This window comes from Lactuca virosa, chromosome 7, assembly GCF_052849685.1.
Source record: "Lactuca virosa cultivar CGN04683 chromosome 7, Lactuca_virosa_CGN04683_v6, whole genome shotgun sequence".
Lineage (NCBI taxonomy): Eukaryota > Viridiplantae > Streptophyta > Magnoliopsida > Asterales > Asteraceae > Lactuca > Lactuca virosa.
The window spans coordinates 257,018,212-257,028,670 of NC_136432.1; the positions used below are offsets into that span (position 1 = coordinate 257,018,212).

The 10,459-nt window shown below is 34.9% G+C and overlaps 1 pseudogene; it reads right to left on the reverse strand.

Moving 5' to 3' along the window:
* LOC145127729 (glucan endo-1,3-beta-glucosidase 11-like) overlaps positions 1-6,966 on the reverse strand; it is a 37,695-nt pseudogene extending 30,729 nt beyond the window's left edge.
* Between the last annotated feature and the right edge of the window lie 3,493 nt (positions 6,967-10,459).

Genomic DNA, 10,459 nt, shown 5'->3' on the forward strand with positions numbered 1-10,459 from the left:
AAATTAAGTAATTATAAATTATTTTACCACAAATTTATAAAAAAGTAACACTCTTTTTATAAAAAGATGCCAACATTTTTATAAAATGTAAAGAGTTGACTTTTGGTGTTAGTAGAAATCCATGACTAGACTAGTGTCACCCTTTTCCCAACAAAATCTTTACCCAACATATATCCAAGCCATTACACAACATACATCCATCCATGCCCACCCCACCCCTACCCCCTTCCCTCTTTCTCTTTAACATCGGCCGAGAGGCCCTCCTCTCACCATCATCATCTTCATTTCATCTTCTTCTCTCAATAAAAAGCTCCAATCTTCCATAGATTAATTCTTCCAATTTGGTTCTTAAGTGTTTGGCAAGTATTTTCTTCATAATCTATTGATTCTACACATTTATAACCTAGTTTCAATCCATTTACACACATTATCATGTGTTATTATCCATAAGATCTTCACACCTTCAAGTGTTCTTGCCTTGGATTCTTCCATCTACAACCTTTATCCACCAAGAAAACACCCATAAGGTGAATTCATACCCCATATTTTCGAGATTTTCATGTTTTAGGGGGGGGGGGGGGGATACAAGTAAAATGGTATAATAACACAAGTTATTATGCATGTTTTATATCTATGTTGTATATAAAGTATTATTTGATTGAAATGAGTTTATTACGAGTTACTTGAACATTTATGTGTGGTATGTTAGTTTGAAATAAAAAACTAAGAAAAATAAGTATAAACATGCTATAAGTTCTTAAGAATAAGTTATAACCACAAAACTATAAAGACTGGGGTTTTTATGAACAAAATATGGCTTTTCTAGTAAAAATGGTTATAACCTAGTTATTTCACTATTTTTGTGGGATATAAACCAAAATATGTTATTTGAGACATATGTCATGAAACTAGTCAAAAATATCAAAGATTTAGTTTTACAAAAAGAAAACTTAAAAATCTATCATTTTATGTAAAAGTGGGTTTTCTAACAAAAATGGTCATAACTAGGTTATGGCACCATTTTTGTGGGTTTTGACCAAAAATATGTTGTTTTAAACATATAAGGTTAACTTTACTTAAATATCTCAAGAAGGTAAAAATAAGTTTTACAAAGTTATATTTCACTATTTACCGGTCGTTAAAAATGCCAAAAACTAGGAAAAATGGCTATGTCATACTAAATGTTCATATACTTGTGCTAGATGTAAATTATATGATATAATCTTTTTTAAAACATCTAACATTTGAATTTATATATATATATATATATATATATATATATATATATGTATGTATATATATATATATATATATATATATATATATATATATATGGACACAACGAAACATTTATAATAAACTATAATGAGTATAGCTTATGAGTCGTTAACACAACTTTATCATTTTGGACAAAACAAATAATTATTTAAAGGTATAATTATTTTACACTATGTAACTACTATGGAAAACTAATATTTCCACTTGCAAAAAAGGTTTTTCATTATACTATACGTAAACCGGTTAATACAATTTTGTGAGACATAGTCTTCACTGTACCTACCTGAGTACATACTAAAGTCCTGAATTATAACTAGAATCTCGGTAAGAGAGCGTGACACTTGTGTATAGATCTATACGGGACTGAAAATCCCGCACCTAAGCTTTTAGCTACAGCTAGACCGGCTGGTCTAGGGTGACATTTGTCTAACATTCCGACGCCTGAAGAATGTCGCAGCAGGCCAACTAGTTTTAGCATGGTTGTAATAACTCACATGGGGTATTAACAATACATTTGGTTTACGGGGCTAACATACTTTCAAATGGTTTTATATAAAAATAAAACTACATGATACTATTTACTAGTACATTACTACTTACATTTTTGGTCTTAGGGTTTAAGACTTACAACTCATTTTCAACGGAAATATTGAATTTTCTGAAAGCGCACTCTATCATTTTACAAGGAAAAGTTACAGATTCTTCTCATACAAAACTCTTATGAACTCACCAACTTAATTGTTGACACTTTTTCAAAACTACTTGTATTCTCAGGAAATCAGTAAACAGGTAGTCAAAAGATTTTGAGGATTGGGCGTCACAGCGTCACGTTAATTACTTTTGTCATATGTATTTGGCATTGAATCATACAATGTTTTGGATACAATGTAATCTTCGTAATTATAACTATGATGGTTGTATGGCTTTGATCACTATTATTCATTATGTTATGATACTGTACATGAAGTCATCCACCACCGTACGTTTCCGCAATCCTGGTTTGGGGGTGTGACAAATTAATGTGTGTACATGTGTGTTTTCTGCATAAAGTAATGTTTTGGGTGCTTGTTGTCGGATTTTGACTCGAAAACAACCATCACCGCCGTGAGGTGGTGGCTGCCGCCGTAGACCGCCGCCGATCACCATTGCCCGAGGTGGCAGTTGGTGGTGCCTAATTTATAAACACACACACACACACACACACACACATATATATATATATATATATATATATATATATATATATATATATAACTAATTATGTAACTTAGGAGTTGGAAACCCTAATTAGGGTTTAGAAAACCCTAATGACAAGAAACCCTAGTCTTGGAGTTGGTCGGGACCCGCATTAAAACTATTAATTAAACTTAAAATAATAATTAATGATCCTCTACAATTAACTGAATGCAATATTGGAATTAATGGATTAAGTCCTTAAAGGGTTAAGTGTGGAACACTAACCCTAGTTATCATTTTATGTGAAAAACCCTAGAATCGGGAAGCTCTATTTTGGACAATGACCGGGCACGTATTTGGGCTATTGATTGGATTATTATTACACCCGAGAATGACTAAGTCGAACCCTAATCAGTCATACCCTTAATTGATTAAGTCCTTAATGGGTTAAGTGTTCTCACTTAACCCTAATCGTCATTTTATGTGAAACTTTAATCGTCATTTCATGTGAGGTGGTCAATGTTGCAAGTGACCATGACCTGTGATCGGGTATTGACTCAAGCATCTTCCTGTAGGTAATTGGAAGCGAGTCAAAGTTGGTAGAGTTTTTTGTTGCTACAGTGATTAACTGCACGCATATCGAGGTGAGTCTCCTCACTGTTCTATGGGTCAAAGGCAACAATGTCGGCCCATTAGGTTTGTGTATTAGAGGAAGACCAGGGGGTGTCCCTTGGCAATCTGTATGCAAGACCAGAGTCTGAACTCTGGCAATTAATTGGTTAGTAATGGTAGAATTGTATGCTAGTTGTCTTTGTGATGCTTGCATGGAAGACCAGGAGGTGGCTCCTGGCACTTGTCTGTAAGACTCAGGGTTGTGGCCCCCGGCCTAGCAAGGGAGACCACGAGGCGGATCGTGGCATAATGGCAAGACTATGCTTGGCTTATAGCACTCCGATTGATTATGTTTTGTGTGATATGTATGGCTCATGATTATGTATGTTATGTAAGGCTCGTTTGATATGTATGTTATATGGTATTTGGGGAACTCACTAAGCTTCGTGCTTACAGTTTGTGGTTTTGGTTTCAGGTATTTCCAGTCCAGAAGCGTAGGGCCCGGCTTGATCGCAGTGCATACACTCGTGTTTTCCATAATATGTGATTTTGGGATTTAACTCTGATAATTGTGTTACTTAGAAATGTTTTTAAATGTTTGGATCAAGTTACATCTATGTTTTGAATATAATAAAATGAAATTTGTATCCTTGATTTTTGGGATGTTACACTAAGATACAAGTTCTATAACTTGTATAAATATATAAATCTATATTTTTTTTTGTATGTACGAGGTACATTGAAACTACCAAGTTGATAACCGTCTAAACAGTCATAGCACATTTGTAGACGGAAGGTATATGTTATTTTTATTAGTTGTATTATTTTAACAACATAACATATGTAAATAATGATGTCACCGGAGGGCAGGACCATTTTAGCATTTAAGCCGTTCTGAAATCCAACAACCTTATGCGGCCCTTCAAACCAGATTCCCCGTACCATAAGTAGTAGAGTAGTAAATAATACTTTTGTATGATTTATATCGCATAAAAATGATAACGTTGTTTGTATAAACAAAACATTTAGACACATGTATATATATATATATATATATATATATATATATATATATATATAATATAGTACAAGTAGTACATGTACCCCCCCCCCCCCCGAAAATATGTAAAAGTGTGACCGTAACACTCACCTTAAAGTGCGATTGACGATTTGTTATGAGAATGGATGCGAGAATGTCGGGATGTATTGTCGTGAGTGCGGTATCCCGAGATAATTTAGTTTCCTAATGAAATAATATCATAAATTAATATGTGAAATGATTGGGTATTTTTGACTAAGTATAACGACTTATCAATTTTTCTAAGTTTTATTATCTCAAAATTTTATTTAAATAATTAAATAAATTTTATCTAAAAAAATATTTATTTAAATAATTAAATAAATTTTATCTAAAAAATATTTATTTTAATGTTTTCCAAAATTGGTAAATAAATCCAAGATTAATTAAATTCAAAGTATAGTTAATATTTTGTAAAAAATAATAATTCAATATTTTATTTAATCTAAAATAGCTAACTAAATAAATAAATAAAGTATATAAAAATTTTATAAATAAATTTATATTAAAATTGGGTTAAATTGAAAGGATTTTCCAAACTGGGGGTATTTTTTGTAACTTTTTAACTTAAGTTTTATTAATTTAGGATTGGCTTTGAAAACAACTTTAATGGGGAGGGACTAAACCTGGGCAATGTCATAGATGGGGCCTGCATGTATCAAAATTGTATATAATTTTGATCAAGAACAAGTGACATCACCCTCCTGTTCGTCGAGTGTCTTACGCAAAGAAAAAAAAATAAAAACAAGTTGAATGGTCTGGTGATCTTCGGTAATTTACGATAGCAGCAACAACAACACAAAGGGAGGTGGCAAGATAAGGGACTTACGCAGAAGGAGGGCAGCAACAACGGTGGAGTGGGGGTGGTGGCAGTGTACCGTTGGTGATAGCAGGTGGCCGACAACCTCCTGCTGCCGGTTTTTCTAGCTTTTTCTGGTGAATTTGAAGGTTGGGGGAGGTAGAGAGGGCCTTTAGGGATCGAAACAGCAACAACCAAGGGATGGAGGTGGGTTTTCCTGGTGGTGGCAGTGGGGGTTTTGATGGTGACAGGAGGGTGGCCGTTGGTGGCTGCCCTCAATTTTCTTCCTTCTTTTGAACTGATAATGGTGGGGGGAGGGGGATGAGGGATTTTAATGACCATAAGGGGTTATAAGGGGGTGCTTTGGGTGGTAGAGGAGTGGTTTAGGGTGGTAAACCGGGAATGGAAGGTGGAGGATTTAGAGAGAGGTTTATGAGAGATTTTTGAGGAAGAGATGTTGGATGAAGATTTAGGTGTTGAATGGAGTTTTCCAAGCCTCCTTTTTATGGCTAAAACACACACACACAACCCACATGAGGACATACCTCGAACTCATTCTTGTACCTTTTGGTAAAGCTTGTACACAAAGAAGGAGAATGGCATGAGGACATACCTCGAACTCATTCTTGTACCTTTTGGTAAAGCTTGTACACAAAGAAGGAGAATGGTATGGGGAAAGAAAACATGGAAGGCAAGAGGAGAAGAAGGAATCAAATTTTTTTGAGTCTCTTAAGTCATATGTGGGCCCCACATGGGGTTATACCCCCCATTAAATGCCAAAAACACTCCAAACCGGGTGCATTGGGATCCGAAATTCGAGAAATTTTTTTGAAAGTACCGTTAGATAGAGTTTAATTCAAGGATTCCAGAACATCAAACATATTAATTTTTGGAGTTACGGAACTCCGGGAAATTACGTTTGAAGTTTTGCGTCTAAACGGCTCGCGATGTCTGTTTTTGCGACTTTCGTAAATACTTTTGAGAAAAATATTTTGAGTGTGAAATTAAATAATAGACTATAGTCTTATTCCAAAAACGTTCTCGTAAATCCCGTCGGCAATGCGTAAGTACCTCAATGGATCGATTCGGTTTTACGCGATTAAAGAAAAACAATGTTTTATTGTCTGTTTTCTTAAAACTGTCGTATATGTTGCATACAAACTCCGTTTTGAACGTTCTATATATTTTCGGAAATAGGGGAACCATTATATATATATATATATATATATATATATATATATATATATATATATATATATATATATATATATATATTCTCAAAACTGCTTAATGCAAAATTTCAGTTTTTCGAACGCATTAATTAGCGTTGTCGTTTAAGCGGTTTGATTCGGTTGACAGTTTACACATTTGGAAGTAAGGTATCATCTGACATCATATAATAATTAAAATAAATTTATTTATTTTACTTTAGATGCACTAAAACTCAATAAGTCAGATTATCACGAGATTCACAGTGAATTGGCTGACTATAATTTTTGCCCTAAATTTCAGGATGTCACACATATTCACAAGAGCAGTATGTACACTCTGCATCCCCGGACGCAAACATCCAGACAAAGAAGTATCATTGAATGTCAATACTTCATTCCCGATGGCAATGGAGATGATTTTAGTCGCCGGTAAGTAACACTGAACATTAGCCTTCACCTAAGCTTGAGCATTAGTTGGATCTGTCATCTTTGAAAGGTACTCATTACCTAACCCCACAATAAACTCAACCCCAGTGTTTACAAAAGCTTTAAGCACCTTAGGATCGACATCATAGAGCTTCACTCTGGTGGCACCAATGGCTTTTAGCAACAGAACCACATGCTCTGGTGAAGGAATATTGTTGGCGATCTGTCCATAGTTTATCCCTACCGAAGCCACTAACACATGTAATAAAAACCCTACACGAAACAATAACCAAAATCAACAAAATAGAATGGAAAATTGGGAGAAAACACAATAATTTAAAGATCACATTACCAGTAAATAGAGGAGCAAGTTTTGAATCTTCCATGGGTGAAAGAGGTAGAGAATATGGATGCGGTTTTGGTTATGTGTATGATTGAAAGGTAGGGAGAGTGACAACAGTAGTAGTAGCATAAGTGTTTGATTCTAGAACGTTTCTTCTTTATAATCAATCATCGTTGTAGGTTGAGGTCGAATATGCAAAACCTTGGCCAAGGTACGAGCCGATCTACTCTTTCTTCGGGTCACAGCTGATCGATTAACTAAATCCATCTGAAAGAAACAACCTGAAACTGTTTATAAGCCTATATCTCTATGTATAGAACTTCAGAAGCAAAACCAATAGGAAAAGATGTGAAGACGAAGCTGTGATTGTGTATCTGAGGGAATAGGCAAAGACCTTTGACTTTTGAAATTCAATGTGGGTTGAGGAAACTGATGAATAGGATGAGGGAAACCAACGTGGCATATGCAAAATGATGATTATTCAAATTTTTCCATAATGACCTTTTAAAACCTAAAAACACAAGTTCGTACCCTTCAAAGGCAAAAAAAATCATGAGGGACCATTTAAACCATTATACTAAAGATTGTCGGGCTACATTGACAAATGACAATAACACTTATATTCATTGTATACAAGTATACAATCTTTTAGAGTGATGTTCTAGGGCGTGTGAGGTGTCTAATACTCGAGAAAAAACAAAAGATGTGTCTAAATTCGAGAGAGACACAAAAGGTTTTTTAAGAATATATAAGTCATCATTAATATTTTAATGACGCACGAGATGTCTAAAGGCGCAAGATGTGTCTTCAAATCATTTAACGACATATGAGGTGTCAAGGGCACAAGATGTGCTCTTCGATCCATAAAGGGGACAAATCTAGAGATTTGGGTTATTAAATGTGACAACCGGAAAAAATTTCGTCAACAACTATCACTAGAGATTAGCATCGACAAATGGTAACAATAGAGTTTTTCATATTTCGGGCAAATATGATCAGATATGCTATGATTTTTAAGCAATAAAAAGCTTAATATAGTCAAAAATAAGTGATCAAAAGTTATATCGATATTAATAATAGTTAGTGTATTTGGAAAGTACACAATAACGTGATCCCAAGGATATAAATTTTGTAAAAATCTGACTCCGATTGGAGGAGTTGTGATTTTATAAAAAGTAAAAATCAATTGTGTTATTAACGTAATCAACATCAAAATAGTATAAAGAAATCGGTTGAGTTTTGGCTTAAGTCATTAAAAGGAAAATCATAATATTCTGAGATATAAGAACTCAGAAAGGAAAAAGGTCAAAAACGAAGTCCATATAAAGAAGATACGATTTTTAGAAAAATATAAAATATGGGTTAAAAATAAAAGTTAAAATTTGACAACGCAACCTTAAGGAAAGTTGTAGTACCAGTGGATAGCTACACAAATACATAAAGAGGGTAAGAAACAAGATTCATATAAGGAAGATATAAATGTTGAGGAATTAAGTTTGGAAGTTGTTTTGAAGTCGATTGTCGTGAAGTTTGAATCGATTTCACATCTGGAATCGAAAAGTCAAACAAAAGTCAAAATTGAGATGCAATTGAATTTTTTTTGGAACGAAAGCAAATGATGTGTAGTTGAAAATTGATGTTCACTGAGGCTCAAGTGATATTCGATATGAATTTCAATTGAAAGGTTTAACTCAATTTTGAGATTGATTTCGTTACGAAGGTTAATCGAGAAATTGTAATACCTGATAACGAACGCTTGAAAGTCAAAATCGAATCGAAAGTCTAATGACGATGGGAGAATGATATTTCGATTATGGTTTGCTTCGGGATCGACATCAGATATAGGAAGTGATGAAATCGACTTGTAGATGTCGATGCCTGTAATCTAATTTTGAAGGCCTTGGTCAATGTTGGTTTGTTGCTTGGTATCGACTGGGAAGCAAAATGGTTATGAAAAGCGAAGCATTAAGTCTTGTGTTTCGATGTCATGGAATCGTGATTTGAACTGAGAAGTGATGTCGATTTTGGGAGTCTAAGTTGATCTTAATTTCGAAGGGTTGTACATGGTTGTATGTTGGTAACGAAGGCATAAAATCATGATTTTGATGGTCGTTGATGTCGATGACATAGGTTGACTGATTTCGAAGGCTTTGAATTCAATTGGGAAGAATGACCGAGTTTAGATTTGGGAAGGGCTGTTAATGATGAAGATTCGAAGCCTTGTTGGGTGATGTTCAAAGGGTCGATGTGCGAAGGGTATGGTGTGTTGGAGTCGACATCGACAAGAAGATGGTCGAGTAACGAATCATAGATGCTCGAAACGGGTCTTAAGCTATTTTTGGCAAAACGGGTCCCTGTAGAATTCAGAAAGTGTCAATTTTTGCCCGGATTTTGGAAAATCTTTCAACTCTCACGCAAAAGTCGAAAATTTTCACAAATTGGAAATTTTTCAAGGCTTTTTCGTGATTGTTTTTCCATGTAAGTTTTTTGGTTTTTCATTTTTAGCACACATCAAGGGGGAGTTTTATGAAGATTAATCCTCGGGCGCTTCTCACCCTTAATGAGTTTTATAATCATTTTTTTATTATAAAAAGGGGGGGAATAAAGAGTGGGTATTCGAAGCTTCGGGTATTCATTTGCGGATTTGAAGACCGGTATCATTTCGAGAGGGAGTTTGGTCTTGATCGCGCGAGCTCGTTGGATATTGAAGCCAGGACATCCAATCCTAACTATGAGGGGGAGAATGTTAGGGTGCAAAGTCACGCTTGGATGTGGAGTGTTATGGCTTACCATCTTGTATGTGTAAAGAGGTTGAGTCTTTCCTATGATTAGGAAGTGAGTGACTCCCATTATGTAAAGAACCATTTTCAGAGCATTGGTTTTAGAGAGAGAAACTAGCATACCCATTTGTACTCTTTCTAATTCAACTAATGAGAGCTTAAAAGATTTATTTACTCCATGTGTTCATGATTTGTATGATGATTCACTAGATCTTTTCTTATTCTGCACATGTCATCATAATCAACACCACTACAATTAATTTTATAGAAAATTTCACGCCAAGTGCGCACCATGATCGACAAGCACATCTTTCACTCGGATTCGTCGAGATTGGAGAGACGTGGACCACCAGAAGTGTGACACGTGACAAGCCTTGGATGGAGCCACGAATTGTGTGCACGACACACATGAAGTGCACTACGTGCATATGCACTATAAATAGAGGTGCTCATCTTTCTCTGATCTATCTCTGAAATCCTCCCAATGGCGCGAAGCTTCAGATGCTGTAGCAAGGAAATCCATGGTCTCGCTACTAAGGTGATTTCACGACCCCATTTTACTATTTTCAAAGTTTTAAGGGGGGAATACATGATTATCAAACTGTTTTATCAAAATATATTTTCTATATGTCATAGTTACATTAAGCATGAAACCTTAGGATAATATACCCATAGATACCCTGCCTAATTCTAAGCTATGATATTATGCCTAAGAGTGATGATACCCGATAGTCTAGAAAAAGATTTTACCAAGAT